This window comes from Bombus fervidus, chromosome 2, assembly GCF_041682495.2.
Source record: "Bombus fervidus isolate BK054 chromosome 2, iyBomFerv1, whole genome shotgun sequence".
Lineage (NCBI taxonomy): Eukaryota > Metazoa > Arthropoda > Insecta > Hymenoptera > Apidae > Bombus > Bombus fervidus.
Genome location: NC_091518.1, coordinates 21,900,323 through 21,923,735, shown reverse-complemented (window position 1 = coordinate 21,923,735; position 23,413 = coordinate 21,900,323). Strand labels below are relative to the sequence as shown.

Here is a 23,413-nt window from a genome sequence, read left to right as displayed (position 1 = left end):
CAAAATTAAATTGACATATAAAATTACAAATTTTCATTATATTTGACATTCGAAATTCTTAAAAGATAGAAACATTTGTAAGCTAGAAAAACGTTTGTAAGCTAGAAAAACGTTTGTTCAAAATTAAATTGAGATATAAAATTACAAATTTTCATCATATTTGACATTCGAAATTCTTAAAAGCTAGAAACATTCTTAATTGCGTTTGTTCAAAATTAAATTAGCATAAAAAATTACAAATTTTCATCATATTTGACATTCGAAATTCTTAAAAGCCAAAAACATTCTTAATTGCGTTTGTTCAAAATTAAATTGGCATATAAAATTACAAATTTTCATCATATTTGACACTCGAAATTCTTAAAAACTAGAGACATTTGTAAGCTAGAAAAACGTTTGTTCAAAATTAAATTGGGATATAAAATTACAAATTTTCATCATATTTGATATTCGAAATTCTTAAAAGCCAAAAACATTCTTAATTGCGTTTGTTCAAAATTAAATTGGGATATAAAATTACAAATTTTCATCATATTTGATATTCGAAATTCTTAAAAGCTACAAAACATTCTTAAAAGCGTTTGTTCAAAATTAAATTGGCATATAAAATTACAAAGTTTCATTATATTTGACATTCGAAATCTTCTTATTACTCCAGACGAGCTGTGTTTCGTGTTTTCTGTTGCGCACAAAACGGAAATTGTCTAGCGGTCTTGGAAGTTATACAAAGTTGCAATTTTAAATTCTATCGAATATTGGAAAAGTTAATACCGATTTGAAACGATGTTTACACATACGATTATTCCCGGAAATACGAAGGACAATCTTCGTATGAATTATTGAGATAGAAAACCGGTAGTCGTAAACGGACCCACAACGCCTGCACATTTTATGGTATATGCATCTCGTTCTCACGCAACCGTCTAATTAATTACGAAACTTCCCGGCTGAACGAGACACAAGATTAACTAGCTGAACATGATACGTCGAATGCAGCAATTAAAACGAAAAATAGAGGAACAAATGACCTCGTTTTGAGCCAACCATTTGTGAATTAATAATTGATGGCGGCCGCTAAGTGAGAATATTAACGCACAGCTTTTAAATTACGGTAGTTATAACGTTCGTACTATCAAATCAATTGCGAACTTCGAGCAAACTGCAAAGTTCGCAAAGTAAAATATTTAGCTGTAACTTTAACACGTTCGAAACATAAATATTCGAAAAGTAAGAACATCGACACTGGAGAAAATTAGCGCGCAATGGTTTAAGGCTATGCGCGCGTTAGCGATAAATTGTCGCTTGCGAAAAGAACGTTCGTTTATATGGACGAGTGCGCGCATAGTCTAAAAATCAGAGAATTGAAAGGTTACAAATGTGAAGATTGTAAAGTTGAAACGCTCGATGCTTTAAAATTATTTATCTAAGAAATTTGAGGAATTTAAAAATCTACCAAGTTACCGAGATTTCTTAAAGTTATATTTGCTGACAAAGTTTACGCGCTGAAGGATAAAAGTTCCGCGAAATTAAAAAATTTCATTCCTTCGCAGTTTAAGGTTACATACGAGCACAGGGATAGCTCCCCAAGGTGTTTCCAGAAGACAGCAAATAAAGGTGAACCGCACTGTTTACTCCGTAACACGATACCCTTCCACAAAGTTACCGTCCAGTTCTAGCAATTTGCATTTCTAGATTGCGTTTCTAGTTTTCAGCTAAATAAAACATTTTTCTCTCGTCTTCCACGATACTTTGCGCCGTCTCGTTCGATATTATCCCAGCGTTCATTTTCTTTCGCCCAGTCATTACGAAGATATTCCTCCATTCTCAGATTTCCACCCTTTCGTGACAGTTCTTCTTTCAGTCGTGCCCGCACCAACAAAATCATCGTTTCATGAACGCATTATACGAGTACGGCGGTGCTTGCGCTCGAGAGCTGTGGGAACGACCTTCTTTAAGTTTCGAAATAGTAATGGTGCAGTTGGATCGATACTACAATCTCGGAACTTCTACCCTTCGCGATTATTTCTGTTTATTTAAAAATATGCTGAGCGCTAGAATTTTACAACTTTCTGTCCCCGAAGGATTAAAAATTCAACGAGTTTCGCGTTGTACGGACGTGTCTGTCTTCGTTAATCTTTTGACGTGATCACACGAGCGATGTGATCTGAATAATCCGCAGGCAAGGATAGATGCGCGTGCATTTGTTTCAGTAATAACTAACCATCGATAGAAGTTTTTAGACTTTGGTGAATAAACACGCGATAACGAATACGTAACGTAATAATATATACACAGAACATAACGTAATAGAGTTGAAAGGTATCTGTAGCGTTCGAAGATCGTACAGTGTGTCGCACGAGACTCGAAGAATGGCTGAACTACGTGAATGCTACGAAGTAGGGCCAGCAATTTCAACCGAACATCTGAGATACCCGGGTATTCGGATACTCGCGAGTCACTCGACCGTACAAAAATTACCCGACTGCACGGGTATCTTATGAGACACCCGAATGCACGAGATAGTCGAGAATTTTGCTACCCTCCGTTGTTAGGCTACCGTACCATGTAATACAAAGTATACCGTTGTTGGCTGCTAGTCGGTTTCGAATACTCCAAAGAAGAAGCAGTCGTCGGCGCAATTATTGTACGTGTACGAAGAATAGAAATAAAGAAGTCTCGTTTCGTATAACGTCCGTAATAATATTAGACCAGCGGGTTCTTCTTTGGGACTTTTGGCGATTTCGGTTCTCGCATCGAAATTCTCAATTATATTACGTGTCTCATAAAACGTAGGCCTAAAATGTCCGATCTGTTTTCTCCGCGGAATATTCGAGGTTTGAGTGTCGCGACCACCCTTCCACGTGCTCTTGGCGCGCCTTCTTCCGGCAAAAGTAGGACGCTATCTGTACTAGCGTGAGTGTTCGAATTTTCTGGAAAGACCGCGTTATTTCTTCAGGTCAGAAACCTCCATAAATTGTACCGTTACAATATAATTCCGAATTATCCTTCGGAGATACCGAGTTTGTATCTCACGATCCTGGATACTGAAAACGGAATAAACCAAAAGTTCTAAAGAACGTGATGTTTATTACTCTCGTGATAATTTAGGTTTCCAACTCAAAAATAGCCTTCTTCATGATCGCGTTATAAGTTTTATCGACGAAGACCTCGCGTGCTTTCTTTGTGTGTTTCGAACGCATCGTGGAATTTTTCGCGTCTCTATTTTCGTTCGCTAATAACGCGATCGTAATTTCAGAGTTTTCTCGATTTTTGCACGCTTGATGCTTTAAGGAAATACGCGCGGCGATTGAGAAATTACTATTACTATTGTTTTCACGTAAAAATTTTAAATCGGGATAGTTATAGAATACCCCCTCATAAATCTACGTTAGCGAAGGCCTTGGAATCGACTCGATTGCCTGACCAATATCTAATGTGCTGCATAAGGTCACGTTATTCTGCAGGAGATTAGCATGACCATAATCCCATGAATTATTTCGCTTGAAACTTCCGGAATCTAACTGGAATTGCCGCTGAGGTGGATTATAGAATACAACATTCCGAATGTTAGATACTATTCGGCTATAGCTAACATACTTGTGTGTGGTGCTTGAATAATTTGATCGGTGACGCACATACGTGTACACGTGGGGCTTTTTAAAACTCTGTATTTAACGCCATTTATCAATTTATTAAAATATTATTTAACGTTATCAAACAATTTGTTCTCCGTTAAAAGCAGTAGCTCGGATTTAAACACTTTTGGAATGGTACGAAGGAATACATAAGTAGTACGTTGAATGCGCTTTATTGCAGAGAAATACGATATAATATGCTTTTGTCATTAGCAACGGAGAAATCCTTAGAGACATGGACCGGCTTACCTCAACGTTTAGTTCGGATCTGTTTTAGTGACAAGCAGAGATTTGTCTCATAGCAGCTATTACCTGACTACGCGTTTACTTCGTAACGTCATTAAACTCGTAACTCATAGCCAACGTAATTGTGACAAGTCCACGACGCAAAATTCCAACGCTTTTAGTTCTTCCTTTCATTGAATTAACCTTTCTTTCCGTTTAATGCAACACTTGATGCACAATACTTTCTATTATGAAATAAAATAGAAGAAAGTTAAATAAGAGTGATACACTTTTCATAAGAATAATATACCGTTCGTATCATTTCAAAAGAAACTTATTCGTCTGAAATTAAATAAATGCGGAGTCGCAATGTAGTCAGTTCATGTTCTCACATCTATGAAGCACTCCTTATCCTGTTTTCCTTGGAAACAAGTAAGTCTTCTAATAGAAACTTCTACGTAAACGTTGCATTTACCATTTAAATTTTTACACACTAAATTTTCATTTAAAGCGCCTCCTCAATGGAACCCACGTTTGCATTCTCTAAAGATAAATTCTTTCTTTTGATCCCATTCTTCGATGTTATTACGAGTTTCCTCTTTATCAGCTCAATTTTGAGATCGTAGTCGAGTTAATCTCGGTCATTAAATAAATTGCTCCATCGATATTCCATGTTGTTATGCCTAACACAAATATGTAATTGTTTTCTTAGTTCGTTAAGAATTGACAACAAATCCCCAGTTCCTAGTTAAATGGCACGAAAATCACACACCATGATTCCATACTGTTGCCAACTTTACGAAGTTCGGTCTCTGCACTACTCTTTCGACTTATACGCTCAATCGAGCTTATATCGACTTCCGTTGATTACATTCTGCTGTTCTCGGTGCATTAAGTTCAAAGTAATATAGGGATAATCATAAAACTCGTTATTGAACACGATTTTAAATCTTTTATGCCAGAATCGAGTAACGTACGAGACGAAAAGAAGGGAAACTGTGTTGTAGTCGATTTTCAGTATTTCAGAAACTCCATGAACTGGTTACCGTCACGTGTGATCCGACAATGAACATTCTTCTTCGTCATACAGAGTTTCTTAAACGTTCGTTAATTTTATAGTTCGAAGTTTAATTATTCTTCCATTAATCGTTCTTCGCGAATACCGGGCTCTTTATTTTTCTCAAGAATGCCGGTTCTTTTCTCTTACTGTACTGCAGTTCGTTGGCTTTCCCTGAGTTCCAATACGTGATGCGAAAATTTCAATTTCATATTGCACCGCGTGTAATACAATTCTCATGGTGATAGATAATTTTATTCTGTTATTTCAATGAAATTATTTCCTAGCTCTTCAAGATATTTCTTGACTGTCGATGTTGAGCATAATAGATCGCTTAGAACGAGTCGGCTAAAAGCATTAAATTTAACGCCATTTATCAAAAAATTTGTGCTCGATTAAAAGTAGCAGCTCAGATTTAAACACTTGCTCGTTTAAACAATAGCTCAGCTTGAACGTTAATTTTTCCCAGTTGATCCACTACCACGAGGTAATTGGATCTGCGTACGTTTCGCGAGATATACGGCCTCAATCGTAAATTACGTCTAGAAGTTTGTTAACAGCGATAAACGATTAATTAGTTCATACCGCCAATTAGGAAGTATCGGATCGTACCGACAGAATACTTTGAGCCACGGGCATGCTGTGAAAATTCTGCTCGTCGAAATATGTTGACCAGACTAGTCGTGTTACCCAACTTGAGATCCAAGTAAAGGTAATGCATAGGGAGATTCAATCCCCTTAGAATTACCACAGATTCTAAGCAGACTCTTAAGAAACCCCATACACATACCGTGAGTTGCAACTTGAACTATTCCTAAATCAAGATCTAAATCCAGTAGCTTTACAAAGATAGATATCTTGGGAGAAATACAGATACAGAGAGTTAAAAGGAAAGAAGAGTCTCAAACCCAAGGAAGAAAGTTAAAGCTAATTTATGGAAGCAAGTTAGGGAACTAAATAGTAAAATAGTAGACGCCGAGGACATGCAAATTAAGTGATAGGTTAGGGTAGTTAGGTTCAGCTTCAGGGTTATCGAATTTCTGTTAAACGCGAAGACGTGATAATACGTTGAAGTGAACAACGTTTGGTTGTGATACCATTATCCTGAGGTTTCGATATTTTTGTAATATTTTATTATCATCGTAGAATATAGAATTACTTGTATATTAAATATCAGATTTAATAAGAAATTTCTAGTTTGAGACAGGAACACGGAGTAAGGGTTCATTGGAAAGCTACTTTTTGTTCATATCTCTTCTCTTTCGATGGAGATAATTTTTACGTTACCATGTTTCTCATAAAATATTCGTAAAACATATAGAATGTTTGACAATATATTAAAAATTAGAGTTATATATACGTTCAAATATGTGAAGTAAAATCTAACAACTATTCTTAAAAAATAATTCCTTGAAAAACATAGATTTATATTATTGATTTAAGTAGAACGTGCATTGGTCAGCCATTTATTATCATAATGGTCACGCGTAATGCTCTTATAATAAGTAAATTATTATCGGGTTTTATAAGTGGAATCTGTCAGTCACTAGTCAAAGATTTCTAATTACTGAGAAAGCGTATATAATATTTTCTAATAATGTTCAATTATTATTTAATTTTATAAGTAGAATATATCACTGGCCAAGATAGCTATAATTACAGAGGTAATTGCCGTTAATATCCGAATTATTATTCATAAGCGTAGTAAAATTTTGCAATTTCTAGATATTCAGGTGAACGATCGTTTCTAAAACGACTGTACCGAAATTAGAACGTATCGTCCGTACAGTATCCGTACTTTTTCCTGTTCAACTACCGGGATTATCCTATTCGGGGACGGTGATTTTAACAAATGCTAATTCATTCTCACGTTCGATCCGAATTAGATTTCCGCAAATATTTTCTCCTGGAATCCGTTCCGCTCTCGAATACTGCTTTACATTTTCATGGAATTACTTTAGGCGGTGACGTTTGCTAATTCGTTGTCGGTCCGGCCCTCTAATCAGATGGAATTTGTCACTGTTGGCGGATAAACTAAACGTTTTGTTCGCTTTGTCTACTAAATTGTTGAACGTTTATTAAGCAAAACATAGAGCTCGTTACAGGCGGGTCCATTTCAGGAAACGATCTATTAAAATTGAAATCTGTGACAGGAAATCTAAATCGAGTGCGTTAAAAGCTAAATCTGATAAATTAAACGAAACTTTAAATCGAACAATCAAGATTGTAACGATCGTTCGCACGTTAGATAGCCGCAGTTCTTACAGTCGTAAATTCTGTGAAACCCGAAGATTGCGTTGCAACGGGGGGAGGTATCGTTCATCGACACCTTGTCGCTCCATTTCTCGCTGTGAAACTTGTAAAAACTTTTCTTGGTTGCTCGTTATACTTTTTCTCGTTTCCTTCTGGACTTTTCCATTCCAGTCGTCGAAGAATCCGTCCAAGAACGCGTAACATAAAATATACACATAAAATCAGAGTTCCCTTCAACATCACGAGCGAGATATTTTATTTACTTTTGTTTCAAAATTAAAATAAGGTAGACATCGAACGAAAGTAGTATGGAACGATAGTAAGCCGATAAGTAGCTTTCTTTTCTCGCTTGAAATGACAATTACAACGACTCGTAATAATCTCGAAACGTATCTCTTAAGAAAATAAGCAGAGTCGAGTCTTTGGTTTCTAAAGGGAAAGCACGTCTCCATGGTCACGTGACTGTTTCACACAAGTTTCACGGTCTCGTGAATATGGAACTCGCGAACCCTTAATTTTCAGGATCCTCGATGTGACTCTCGTGGTCTCGATTATACTGATGCCGGTTCTTAGGTCTCGTGACTAGGGTATATCTCATGACCCAAGTATTCTAGAGATGGAGATTTCTCGATCTCACGACTACGTACACGTAGTGAACCTTATTGTCTTTGAAATATGGATATTGTAAAGCCTCGACATTTCGGTGATTGATTGGTCGACCACGTCTTGAAACGCGATATCGATATGAAACGCTTTTCGTAATCCCTCAACTTCAAAAATGCTCAAGACGAATCCCACGAATCCTGGTTCGATTATCGGATTCGCTGGTTTTAGGACTCTTGATTAGCCAGACTATGTAAAAATCGATATCTTTTGATCCCATAATTGGATACAGCGAAGTTTATTACCCGTAGGATATGGATTTCCAGGGTAGATCTTAGAAGCTTCTGTTCTATTGAGGTTTCTCGAGCTCTGGATTAACTAGGATGTATCTGGCAACTTCGCGGATACAGAAGTCAATGCTCTTCGTCGTTGTCGCTTTTCCAGATAGATTCAACGACCTCGGGTCATGTCTAGAGAAGTTCACCGTGCTTTGAGTTGTCCAACAATGTCCCTTTATCTTGTAGTTTGTACGAATTTGTGTTTCTTGACTCCGAGGTGGCTTCTAATGTGCGCCACGAGACTGTAATCGCGAATACCTTGATGTTTCGTTATTGCAACTCTTCAACTTGTGTTTCGTGCCCTTCTGCTTTTTACCAGTTCAGTTCCTTAAATTATATCTGACTAGAAATAATCTCAAGTCGATTCCGAATATAGATTTATTATCTAGGATATAGATCTTGAGATTTCCAATTCTTCTCGTTCGACTCGATTGATTTCATCATCGTTTCACATGTCTGGTAGATAGTAAATATATTATAAATAAGATAAAACAAATGCCTGATTCCGTGTCATTTCCATTAAGAATTTTCTAATACTTTTTACTATATTTTATAATATGACATATATTATATTATCATTGTTGAGAATTGTGGATCTTAATCGCCGAAATAAAAGTAAAGAAACGCTAAGGTTACACTTAGAATTCATATTAAAATAGTTTTAGATTTATTTGATAAACGATTTCCAGGATCTTCGTCGATATACATTTGCACGTGTCTCAGCATTTTCTTTGTCTCACCATCTTCCATACCACACTGCCAACGGAACAGTTACATTCGTCCGTTTTTCGAGACGCCGCGCACACACATCTTCCACGCACTCATATTCACATACGTGTGTCACTACTACGCGGCCAATCTAGTCTAGAACACAAAACTATACACATCTCAATAACAATATAATGTAAATTTGTTAATATTGTTTACCGTTGAGGTTATTAGATGTGTGAAGAAAGGAACGCGTGGATAAGTTGTAAAGTAGAAAATATATTTTAATACAGAATTGTAAATACAAATAGGAATATAATTTGAGCCGGTCCAGATCCGCGCGCTAGCAGCGTTACCCTCTGACTGAAAGCCCCGAAGCCATCGTCGCCTGTCTACCGTTTATGGTCTGCCTTCGTCCCAGTCTTTTGTCTATACGCTGTCGATGACTTCGGTGCGTGAGAAAACTAAAAAGACCAGATGTGGAGTTTTCATAGAAGTGGTGACCACTTGAACATTTACCTAAAGAGCAACTAGGATTTCTTACAGCCTTATGATGCGTTCCTATAATTGTGGAGTTGATATAATTTTTGGTATTTTGTTATGCAGCATTGTTTGCATCTACGTATAGAGAGGATTCGGATTTTCGCTCTTCGCGCCGCATATTTGAGCATCCAGTAAATTGCGAAGAAATATCTACAGCAATCCTCGTACAATATTCGTCCGTATAGTTAATAACGGCGTATAAATTAATATTAACAATAATTGAGGGAAATGTACGGCATAAAGCAGACGAACTTGCTGTGCAATTAAGGTGCCATCTACATAATTGAAATTCATTTCTCTACGAAATATTGATCAAATTGCAGCCGCCAGAGTTGACGTGTGAATTTACCATCTTCTATGCTCGCCGATGTTCGTCGGTGAAAATTGGTTTGCGCCTTCTTTCTAAATAAAAACTCGTTGATAAATTCTAAATTAGATCGTGTAGAGTCGCTGGCTATAGAAAGGCTGTTCGAAGCTTTCGATGTTTTTCATTTCTTTCTTTTTTTTTTTTTTTAGTAAAATTCAATAGCATACTCTATAACAGTAAAGCTTGTTAAGTATTAAGATGCCATACACTGTATTGGTGCAGCTGAAATATCTGAAACCTAATAATCTTACGAATATTTTGACGTTTTTTAATTTTAACATATTTTTATGACATATACAAATAGACATAGGAAATTAAGTAAATTGTTTACTCGAGAAGTTGGACTCTAATCACATAGCCATAAATAGATAATAAAATTAACAAATTAATAAAACGCGGGGCTATTCGGACTGGCTTATGGTAGATTCTTGTTAATAGTTTGTCTATCTTTCAATCTTGACAAATATTTTGATTTTTCCTCTTCAAACGTTGTTACGACCGTTCGCGGAGAGACGCGGTCGCGAGGAAAACGCGTCAGCGAGAGGCGTAAATTCTCGCTACGATTCGGCTAATCGACGCCGCGAAATAGTCGTTCCCCGTGTTTCGGTTAGGATAACAGAGGTGGTTAATTGAAATTAACACTGTGTTAACAGGTTAATATGATGTATATATTCAACAATGGATTACATAATATTATGAGCGTCACAAGTATTTGACGATGAGTACAGCTTATGCGTTACAGAAAATATGACCCGATTTGACGATATGTCTCGATGCGATAGTTAGACTTTGCAAACGAATTGATTTGAAGGTAGAACCGTGATAGACTTATTGACTGTTCGGACGACGAAAATGAACTGTGTCGAGAGTGACGATGCTGTGTCAGAGGAGAGCTAGGAAAGGGTGTGTCTAACGCATGGGATCATCGGATTCGTTAATGACAGTTTTTTGGTCAGGAAAGTGAGGGTAATAGACATTGTTTCTATTGGCTATTGCGATTGTTGGTGGACTAAGAGGGGTCTTAGCCGCTCTCGATAGAAGGTTGGTGGTGGGAAGCATTGCACGTGTGAAAATAACTAATCTTAAGTGTTTTCCGGACACAAACCAGAGATCTTAGAAAATACTTTCGTAGAAAAGGTCCTTGAGATTCTTTAGAGTACGCAATAAGGAGGTGCAGACATATGGTTGCCATATGCGATGCAAGGCCCCGTCCTGGTAGAGAGTCGGCCGACGTAACAAACGTCTTGAACTCCCCTTTTCGAATCAAAGTATTATATCTACGAATCGGATCACGTAACTTTTTATAATTGAAACTGCGAACGAAACAAATCAAGTAATATCAAGTGATGGAAACTGTGATCGTCGAATATATTTAAATTTCTATTGTTTTTTCTTTTATCATTCTTTCTATTATTCAAGTAATATTCATTGCTCGTACCACGATTTATACGGTTTGCCTACCGAAGTACATCATTGTTACGAGCGAATCTATTACTTGGAAATATTTTGCACGGATTTAAACATTTTTTTAGATAACTTTCACCCTGTTTTAAATTCACTCGGAAAGTATAACCGCGATTCGTTTTCTTGCAGCTTAGCAATCGCAAGTTGTAACAAAATACGAGAGCTTGAGTCTGCCACTGCATCACGTTGCAAATGTTACACGTCTCGAAAACGATCCGCGTTTCCTGGAATAAATTCAGATTGGAATGTGCATCGTTCCAACTGCTGTATACGTCCGGAGCTCGAGTCGAGTTTTTTCTTTACTGAAACTGTTACGGTTATACCGAAGTGCGGCTGTTCAAATGTATGTCGCACACACTGAAGATAAATTGAATTTGCACGAAGGTCGTTCCCGCAGCAGTGTGAAAATGAGAGTTTCGTATGAGATTTCGTAAAAAATAACATAGTTCTAACAATGATCATTAGAGGTGCGGTAGTAAGGCGTTTGAGATTAAGTTTTCGGTAAACGCGATCGAATATTTTCTAAGAACCTGCGATGTTTGGTCCAATTGAACGAGAAATGCTGAAGTAAACAGAATACGTTTTACCGAGAATCTTCGGAGAAAGGTTTTAAGCTACCGGAAAGAACGGTTCGAGGAGAAATCGTTTAGGAGAATTCGTTTGTATTTTTACGTAGAATTTAAACTCGAAACTATTTTTAAAGTAAGGAGATACGTACCTTTTTATTCTTTGAAATTAAAAATGAATTCCAAAAATGCGTATATCGGAGACTAATCTGGTAATTCGTAATTATTTTACTTATTCTTTCTTTTACAAGAAGAAAAAGACATTTTTTCGAAAAAATTGAAACAGAGAAAGCAGACTATTTGAAGTCTAGAAATACTCTCGAGATACCGCGGCGAGGAACGTTAAATTCAAAGTACAGAATTGCTCGTCAAAATGTTTAACTTTCCGAACCTCTCGACTTTTTATTCAGTTTCACCTTACAGGCTTTTTAGTATCATCGCCAATTTTTCTAAGTGCTTGCCACTTCTTTTCCTATCTCGAATATCGCCTCTCGTATCTATAAACTTATCTATATATCTACATCGGGTATTCTAAAATTACAATAGTTTTATCATTATGTCAGAGAAAATTTCTGTGCTCTGTTTTGCCGGTTCCTTCTATTTCACAAAATTTACCTGACCCTCGATAACTACCAAAATTCTACTAAATCCCTCTGTTACGTTTTACCGAATTCTTCGTACAATAGAATATTCAATAGCACGAAGTCCGCTAGCAAAATATTCAAAGATAATTTCCATCTTCTTTGGACTTGGAACTTTTCTATCGTTTCACCGTAGACTGTACTCAAAGCTTGATATCTTTTCTCTGTAAAACCTGTACTTTCTTGGAAACATATCTTTTACGCAGAAAAACTTTCGAGACTATAACGCCGTATTTCGCAGGAATATTTCATTTTGAATTATCTCTTTCTGTATAATGTCGTACTCTATGAAAGGCTCGTGCCATTAATAATAACTGACTCATGAAATTTTATCCTGGTACCAATTTTGTCGGAAATAGTTTCAATTTAATAGGTTTACATGAATTGAAATTAACTGAAATGAAATGCGTTATGGTAAATCCATGTAAATGGACGATATACTAGCAGACCATATAGCTGCATGAAATTTCTTGTATAAATGGTCGAGCAGTTGGCCCATTTAATTTGAAATGATCCGATAATACCTGACTGCGTAAGTAGAATAGCGCCTTATATAACCAGACGCGCTGAATACCTTCATAGCACAGCCCAGCAAATAGAATACCGAGATATATGCCAACAGATCGCTATTGAAAGCAATTTTGACAATACGTTGGTATTCGAATCTTGATACAAATATATCTTTGACTCTTTCACAGTGCAAGAAAGTGATGTACAATTTACAACGGGCGTTTGATAAAATAATTATTTCTTTATTGTCAAGATTTCTTATATTTGCCAGATACAAGAAATGTATATCTTCTGTATGTCATACAACGTATCGATCAATTTGAAGAATAACATTATCAAACTTTTATTATAAATTATATTATAAATTTAACAGTATTATATATACATCAAACTTCTTCTTGCAGCTTCCCAAAATTTCTCCTGCACTACACCGTATTAGAGGATGAAATATAGCAAAATGCATATAATATAACAAACGTGTAATAAATTGGATTATTGTATCAATATGAAATGGTATCGAAGGTATAAAGTACAAATTTTATTCGATGCTATAAAATGAATCTTTTGTTCCATGTATGGCAGACACATAATTTTCTATCGATGCGCGGGGTATTGATAATTTTCGACACGACTGTTGGAAATCCTTCGCTTCGCAACGCCATTCGATGCGTAAATTGCATGGATTAGGGAATCGATTACACAACCATCAGGCAATAATTTCGCGAATTTTTAATCCGCTAACCGAGCCATCATATGCGTAACTAATTAAGTCCAGAGCCAAATTGTTAATAGAACTTTTGAATCACCTGACAGAGAAACTGCGAATTATCAAGTATACTGTATTATTGGTGTTTCTGTGGAACGTTAAAGGGCTACGCTCGCGCGCTCCCTTGCTTGCCGCAGTAGGGTGAACGCTTAAAGGAAGTTTGCTGTATGTACACCTTGCACACCGAACGAGTCGAGCTTTCTGTAAACTGTATGGGAAGCAAGAGAACTTGCTACGTAACATTCTCTTCGTCAGTCGGCAGGGTTTATCGTTTAATGCAGAGTCTGCGTTAATGTGGACAAGGTCTTCGCTGATTAATCCAAGATGCAGTTCTATCTCAGTTTCTCTCTACCGTTATAGCAATTTTCAAAGACCTGTGTCCCGAATGTTGTCTCCCTGTTGGTCACATTCGTTTTCTGAGCTATTGTTCCATAATGATTTCTTTGATAGTAATGAGTGACATTTGGAGATTTATCGCCCGTTTGCTAGGTGAGTGACACGACTACAGAAAGTAAATTCTTTAGTGAATCGATTAATTACACGAGTATTCGTGAATGAAAACATTTTCTTCTTTCGCGGGTTAAGATAATATTCTTTAAGTTTCAATGGACTGTAACAAAATATTTTTTATTTCTATTCTTTAATATTAAAAATAGAAGTAAAAATTGTGACATTCTTCTTGTTGATTGGTATAATTGTATTATAATTCATATTATCACAGCCTTTGGGGTCAATTTCGTAGAAATTCTAGCAAAGTGACAATATTCGTAATGAACAATTGCAAATGAAAACGCGTAGAAAATTTGAGGACAATAAAAAAAAAAAAAAAAATAACTGTACAAGATATAGTATTTGATTGGGGGATTGGTGTTTACCGATGAACCAATAATGAATAGATGTAATGGAACATTTGTTATTGGTTTTCTAATATAATCGGTAGAAATCAGTGTTATCCTTTTTAGAGTTTATTTAAACGACGTTTGAAAAAGGTTACACGTTGTTTCTTCATGCAGTATTCAGAACATTGCACCGACGATTTAGAACTAGTTTAAGGGTAATGTTGTTTAATCTTCATTCCTGCGGTTACTGTATTATTTCTTCTCTAGAAAGAAATAGAGTGGCTATTTTGGTTTTAATTCGAGCTACCTTTTTTGTGGAAATCGTTGAAAAAGTGTCTCTGTAAAACCCGAATTTCTCAATATCAATCCCCCATGAATAAAGAAAATTAAATAAATGAAATATTCTTTTCGAATAGTTATATTTTCTGCTTTGCTTTGCACGCGATTAATCATACAAATATCATCGAGCAGAATGTTGCAACGAATATACTAATTAATCTTCAAAAATGGAACGAACGTTTCAGTAAATTATTACACGGTAAATTAATTCAACAGAAGTGACGAGGGTTTGAACGTAAATGTTACAGCCTTCGAAATTTCCTTTGTTCGTTTTCGGTGTATTATCGACGAAAATTAAATTCGTCCGTAAAACTTCACCAGCCGGAAAATTCGATTTTACCGAGACGTTCGACCAACGCGCCGCGCGAGACGCGTCTCTGGGTAAATAAGTCGCGAAATTGAAATCGAGACGAATTTGCCATCTGAATCTTGTGTTTGCATAGGAGAATGTTATTCCGTTAAGCAAGGATTCCTTTAATCGACGACGATTAGTTAGGGTCGATGATGATCGAAGGTTTATCTGTTGGAAATTACATCCGATGATAGCATCGATTTACACCTGAAAATTGTGAAAATTTCACCGCTATTTGCAAAGACGAATTTATTTTATTTTCTATGGAATCTTCAATTATTATTTTGCAATTATTAATACATTTCCGATTTACCTCTTTCTTTACGAATATTCTGAATATTATTTTACTTTACCGATGTTCCGACGATCGATGTATAAAAAAGTCGCGTTACTAATCGCATTAATTATCCATCGGGTGTAAAATTTAATAACAAGAAATTGGAAGTCGAACCAATTGAGGAGACAACTATATCGAAGAAGTATATCCAATTATCGCGACGCTTTATCCATTATCGCTTGATTAAAGTCCTTAGAAAGCAGTGCAATTTTCCGATTCATTTAGTCCATCTTCCAAGTACGTATCAGTCCGTGCCTTTCCTACAGTTTCAACGTTCGAACGATTTTACCAGCTCGGAATCATTCGTTTCTTTGCAGGATCGTTGTTCGGGAAACGTTTATCAGGCGAAAACATAGGAAGGTGCAAGTTGGTTAGAAGGTGAACGACCCGAAGGTCCAGCTGATAAATAAATTTCCTGAAATTCCAACACTAGCGAGATGTTCTAACGAAGGCCTCATCTTTCCCAGGAATACCACGCGCTTAACATCCTTTCTTCGTTGCTTTTGTCCGTGGAATCGCATTCCCGTTGCTTCTTTCATTCCTACGATATCTCCTTTTTTCACCGTTATTCCACCGCGCACCGCTAAGATCCATTGTGAAAGTGCCAAGTATTAAGGGGTCTTTCTCCGTTTCCTTACCTCGCTGCTTCGTTCTCGTGTTCTACGTTTTCCACTCCTCTTTTCGATTTCCAACGGATAACCATCCTGATCTTGTCTTCGTATCGTTATCGCCCACGTGCATTCGGAACATCACTTTCCGCTGCTGATCCGATTTTCCCTCTCGCGAGTATCCCCTAGTTGGCCGCAATGCTTATTCGATAATATCTTTAGCTGATAATTTGACAAATTGTAAATTAGCTTGCAAATTAAAGATTCAAGTAGAAATTGGATATTAGATTTATCGATGGTAGATGTGTATTAATAATTTATAGAAATTCGTATTTTTATAAACGTAAAAATCTGTTTTATATATTTTTGGGCATGACGCGCGTTCTGTGTATTTTTGTATCTTCGAATTTATGGTACAATCACGAATTTATATAAAAAACGGAGAATTTAGGTGAAACATTATTTTATCTACTGAATATTATAGCAGCTACTGTATAATTTATTTATACTGTATAGCGTACTGTATACTGTATAATAATTTGTACTTGGATAATTCATATATTTTTGCATATTAAGTGTACCGTATGGCACGAATGTATAAAATCCAATTGATTAAGTTAACCATGGATCGCGAAATAGCGTAACAGTGAAAACGTTGAAGCTTTAAAAGCAAGAATTACAGAGTGAAAAATAAACATAGTGTCAATATTGAAGTTTTGAAAGTAAAAACCAACTAGGGGACGGGAAATGGTATACTAGTGGCAATATTGAAGTTCCAAAAGTAAATTCCGAATAAAACAGCTTTGTAGTGCTTTTTATTTGCTTATATCTTCTGTAAATATAAAAACAGTTTCTACGATAAGTCTGGATAAATGGAGTATCGATACGAATTGCTTGGTGTTTCTTGTAACTTGGTAATCGATCTCTAATGTGGCTAATAGAGGCAACAATATCATTGAAGCGGTATAATCCCACTTGGAGATACTGAAACTCAAAGATTGAACGTTACAATTCTCTACAAAATTTCGATTTCACGTTTAAAACATTAAAATTGATGAAATTTTTCTTGTCGCGTTTATATCTTCAAACGAAGGAACAATAGAAAGAAGACTCGACCTGGTAACGTAACCCTCTCGCGTCGAATCCTATCGAAACGGATTGCAGAATCATTAAAAAAGAAGAGACGATAACGAGAGGCAAACGAGTGAGTAGACTATTCACCTTTGTTGAGTACAGAATTAATTAAATTAATTTGCACGTCGGACAAGCTTCCGACCTCCAGTTTCAAATTCTCTCGTCTCGGCGTTCAATTTTAAACTACGGTACAACACCGTTCCCCCTTTTCTCCTCCGGTTGCATATAAAATTACGGGAAGAATGGCAATGCAATCTGAAAATCAGAGGGAACGTTTAATGAATTACGTGTTGCAGCGGTGATTACACGGTACGAATATCGTCGCGTTCGTAAATTAAAGTATGAAATCGAATGACACGGACCGCTCGTCGAAAACCATAATTCGTTTCAGCCCAGATATTTCAATTTGGGATTTCCGATTTAATCAATTTGATTCCGGCAGGTGAGAATTTTAATTAAGCGTTGGAGTACGTGAGAAGTGGATGGACAAACGGAATCTGAAGGCGGCTGGCCAGGTCGGCGTGGGCACCTTGTTCGTTTAATTCGGTTACATCGGTGTTTAACTAGAAACGCAAATAGAAACCGAGTATCCTACTGACCCAGTATCGACTGTTTCCATTTTTATTCGTCCCAGTTTCGCAACGGCGTCATTTATAAAATTCAATTTCATTTCGTGAAACCGTTGTAATAAAATTTACCAGCTGCTCGCCAAAGGTTCGATAGCTTTGCAAGAAGTTCCCTAAAAATTACGAGCGAAAAGAACATTTTCTGTCGTGTTCGAAATTCTGTGCCTTGTTTACGCGAAGCTTGCTAGATCATTGAAATAGAAAGGAGAGGCTTGAAACGATCCCGGAAGCCCGCTCACGTATACGGAATATTGCATGGTAAATGCGTCACGCACGGCAACTTTATTGACGTTGACGTGAGAGGAAAGAACGAAAGCTACCATGGCGAAAGCAAAATGCTTCTTCAAGATGTAAATCGTACGCAAGTATGGTGTAATGGCAACGATGAAGCTCGTATCTGGTTTCGAAACGAACCGCTCAATTGTAATAGACGATTCTTAAGATTGCGTTGGAAATTCTCTGCATGATTTTACACGTAATTTTCATACCTATTTCAATTATCTGAAAAAGATAGGATTTCGCGCACAACATTCACGCTTTTGTAACGTCGTTTACAAAGAAGTAGAATGGGCAGAATTTTCTTTCGTTAGAGAAAGAAAATATCGAATAACGGGGAATAACGGAGAGAAACTTTTAATAGAAAGAGCGAACAAGCGATTGTGCTTGTAATTTCAGCTAATTATGTGAAAATACGTAAAACAATACAGGGAATAAACTTTCATAAATGCTCGGAATGCAACAACGATGGATGATTAATGTTCGCCGGTGACGTCGACTCGGCTTTATCAATTAGTTTAACGTTAATCGCTTTCGAAGCGTTCCACGCAATTTATATTTACTTCAAGAAAAATTCCACACCTTTTTCTTTCGTATATCCGTGACCTGGAGACTGCTCTTACGAAAAGAACAAAATTTAGCGAAAAGAAACTGAAAATAAGGAGAGGTCCGTATTATCGTGACCGTGAATATAAATTTTATTTTGGGTTACAAGGTCTAGAAACAAAAGAGCTATGAGGTGATTTCTATTGCTGTTTCTCGTAGCCTTCGGCTAGAGCCACGCACCAAGGTTAACTTCTCGTTAATGTCCTTTGCTATAAATATACGAACGTGCTCCCTATTATCCTTCTATTGTATCGTGACTCTGAAAGAGTGAGGATCTGGATCAGCATACGCTATACCTATACTTATACCAATATTTATTTCGATATATTTTTCTATTACAAATTCATCCACTCGTTCCTCTATCGGTCAACCTCAACACTCCTCGACGAAAAAATTTAACTATTCCTTACGTGCGTACAATTTTGGTTCGTTCAATTTCAAATAAATTTAGGCTTTAGGAAATTTCGATCTATTCCTGACGTTCGTTAGTTTCTCCATTGTCAGATACATTTCGATTCCACTTTCAAGCATTTCTTGCGCGTCTAATAACGAGCCAACGAAGGATAAGTGAGAATTGAACGATAACTAGACACTTAATCATTGGCAACATTTGAGAAAAATCGTGTGCGATAAAACGCGTGCGCGAAATATTAGGTTGTCCGAAAAGTTTCTTTCGTTTCATAAAGTGACAATAGATGAACAACAATGTCTGTTTTATATTATTTTATTAAATTAAGTATGATCCATTTCGTTATATTTCTGTTATCACGTTCGTGCATAATTCAATAAACTAATATAAAACATAAAACATCGTGCGTCTATTATTTCCTTATAAAACGAAAGAAACTTTTCGGACAACCTAATACATGTTGCAGCACGCGTAACGTACTGCTACGAGAACTATCTCCATTGATTTTACCAATCTCCAGCTACGGTTTTGTTCTATCCATCCAAACGAATACGGTTCTATTCTTTTTGTCCGGTCGGGCACGTTTTTATTCTATCATTTCGATTAGACACGGTTCTGACACAGTTATCCGTCCACGCAAGATTTTATTCCGGTCATCTACCCAAACACAGTCACATTTTTCTTGCCCGCTTACCTACAGTTTTATTCTGCTTGTCAAGTCAGGCACAGCCCCGGTGCACTCGTTCGTCCAAATGTTTCATTTCATTGTAATGGAAACCAACTTCCATCCCGTCCATTCAACGGTTTTAATTAAAGTTTCATTACAACCAGTCGTTTGTCACTCCAATCCTTGGAATAATAGAATATTTTCAACACAACCAAAGAGTTAAGCTTCGATATACAAGGAAATTTATTTCACTGAAACTCTTTCTCTTTTATTTCGCTGATCGTTAAGTGTAGTAAGGTATTGTGCATTTATGGGGAATTTGACAGTGTGAAATATCAAAAGTATAGCACTTTCCGTTATATTTGGCAAGTGAAACAATTTTTTACCGAGTTCTGCTTTCACTATAGGAAACTCGATGGTAGAAAATTGCGCAGAATGCACGCAGTACGAAGAAACACGTAAAATACTCAAAGCATAGCGCCTCCCATAATACTAAGCAATAATAATACTGATAATAGGTAAAACAATTTTGTATCGAGCTTCTGTTTCTTTAAGTATATTCTCAGAGATATGAAGTTGCATAAAAGTTCACAGTCCATCGACAATCGAATGTGGGCGATTGACAAAGCGAAGAGGACGAACAGCAAGGTGAACCGTGAAAATACGCGATTCCGTGTTGACTCTGTCGGAATCCGGATGCGTTTTGTCCGGGGTAAAAACAAGAATCGGAAAAGGAAAATCGAAAGGGAAGATCTGCAAGGGTAAGAAGTGGGATTCCATTTGTTGGCCTAGGGACTCGGAAAGGTCATGGGCCGCGGGTTCGGCCGAGCGGCCAAACGAATAAATGCCTAGGGGACAGTGGTCAGACGCTTCTGTCCAAGTTCCACGCGTTCCAGGAACTGATTATCAACTCTACTCTGAAGATAAATCAAGCTCCAAGGGTCCGACTTCCGAGAGACTTTATTGCTGCGATGCTTCGTTTTTCTTGATTCTCCGATTACTTGTCGATCAAATCAATTAAATTTCCCAACTGAATTTTTTACGTGGATTTCTCTTTTATTATTTCTCAGTGAAAATAAGAATAAAATCATGAGGTTTGTTACCGTCGATTCTTATTTTCATCTTTACGAGCTTTTCGTTTCCCAATAGCATGTTTGTATCATTTATGGATATTGTAGTATCGTGGACAGATTGCCTAAGAAATATCGGGTGAACTATAAACAATGTTGCGACGAAGTCTAAGTGCCTGTTTCGTTCACTCGCGGAGAAGCTAAATTCCCGTTACGATTAGACAATCGACACCGCGAAATGATCGATCCCCTATTTCGGTTAGGATAATAGAGGTAGTTAAATCGAATATGACACTGATATAAGAAATTATAAGTTACAGTTTATTCCAACAACTTTGTAATGAATATAGTTACACTGGTGCTATGTATAAGTAAAGTAGGTGACTGATCTAAAAGTGGAAACCCGGTCAAAGGTGTTGACCGTTCGAAAGGTGCAAAATCAGTGCCGTTCGGTGACGATGCTGTGGCGGAGGAAAGGTAGGGATGGGTGTGTCTAGCGTACGGAACCATCGATTTTGTTGATGACAATTTTGGCTAGGAAAGTGAGGGCAATAGACGTTGCTTCTGATTGGATAATAGACGATTGGTGGACTAGGAAGGGTCTTAGCCGCCCTCGAGAGAAAGTCGCTAACGGAAGATACTGAACGTGAGAGAAACCAATTTTCTCGTATCTCCTGTGGTAGACAATAAACTATTCGGTGAAAGAATATTTGGTCGGTCTGAAGGACCTTAAATAGAAAATACCTGGGATTTATGGAGAGTACTTGAGACTATTGAGGGTACGCGGTAAGGATGTGAAGACATCTGGTTGCCATCCTGCCCGCGACGTGTGACCCGGTCCAGGCAGAGAGTCGGTCGACGTAACAGTGCCGACAGGTCGAAAAGGTCGGGAAACTTCAATGGGCCAAACGGCCTATCAATGTATCGTCTGTCTTTCAGTCGAATAGTCACGCGGAAAATGATTATGATCGCGGACGGTTACGGAATACGTACGTGGTGGGAGTACGAGAAAAGACAAGGGAATGCTTAAGGAAGAAAGAAGTGGTTAACTAAGAGTCGAGTTGTGAAGTTGCGAGTTGTGAATTATTTATATAGTTGTTTTAGTTATTACTGTATTTGGTTCATGTTAAATAATCATCGTTTCCTGTTTAATCCATTGTAAATAGATCCATGTATCAATAATCTTATCATATAGGATAAAAATCATTGGAATCCCTAATTTCTAATATTTCTCAATAAATAAATCTTATAGTACATTACCAAGATTTCCAGACATTTTTCTCAATGCTTTAAGTTTTTTCTGCAATCTCGCTGTTCTCGTGGAATTGCTTTCGCGAACTCCAGTTCAACAAAGTCCAGATGCTGTTTGCAGGAGATTCACTCTTTTTCAATTTGAAATCATAGAGAATACGACCATAGGACGATCGAAATTTTTCTATTGAATTTTGAGATATTATTGCTGATCGAGGTGGAAATTGTTCGTAAATTCGATTCTTTCATAAATATTATTACTTACCGAAGTGTGAATTATTTCGTATTTATTTGTAATAGTAACTGGACTTTCGAATAAACGTTATTTACAACTTATTACAACCTTCGATCGAGATTTTTTCGTCGATCTCCGTTTTATTATACATCTACTTTGTTTCATCGTCTTGAAAAATTGTAGGACGTGCCTCAAGTCACGACGGATTTATGTGTATACTGTACAGAAGATATTCTCCAGAGTTTCGTACTTCTAAAGTTACAAAAATTTTCTTTATCGTGGTCTAAAAGTTCTGAAATAGAGAAGAACAAGGATCACAGTTCTCGTATTTCTTTGGACGCGTTATTCGCACTAAACAAGGTTGCTATTTCTAGGATATACTCGCTTTGCCATAGAAGAAGTGTACAATTTTTTACACCTTCTCGTAACTTTAAAATAAAAATAACTATCGTAACTAAAATCACAGACGAAGGACAGAGCGGATTTATCTTCCTGAGAGATCTCGCATGTTCGTGTTCCGAAATATTGACCATGCAGTAAGGTCTGTAATAAAATTAGTTCGAAAATTTTCTACTAATTTCGTCCTTTTCGCTTCTACTTTTAATTTCATTTTTACATATATGTATATTTCATTAATTTTTACCTGCCGGCTATAAAGTGAGATTGATTTACATAGATTCCTCATTCACGCTCTCATTCAACCTCGATAATTTCATTATTGCATATTATAATGAAATTGTAAATTAATCATTATTGAAATATGATACAGAATTGAAATTAAAATTAAGTACGAGAAGTTGTTCCCTTAGAATACCAATGCAAATGCATAAAATAATCTAGGGATTTCTCAGAATTTTATATCACGCATAATCACAAATTTCTAGCTCTCTAATTTTTCTCTAATTATCGTAATACTTCGCAATAATCGATACATTTTCTTAACTCTACGATATTATAGTAATACGTATTTAGAAATTCCGAGTACGTA

General features: G+C 36.7%; 1 protein-coding gene across 7 annotated transcripts in view; it reads left to right on the top strand.

The window, feature by feature from the left end:
- Nmdar2 (glutamate ionotropic receptor NMDA type subunit 2) overlaps window positions 1-23,413 on the top strand; it is a 368,342-nt gene that overhangs the window by 79,429 nt on the left and 265,500 nt on the right. The gene's annotated exons all lie outside the window — the stretch shown is intronic.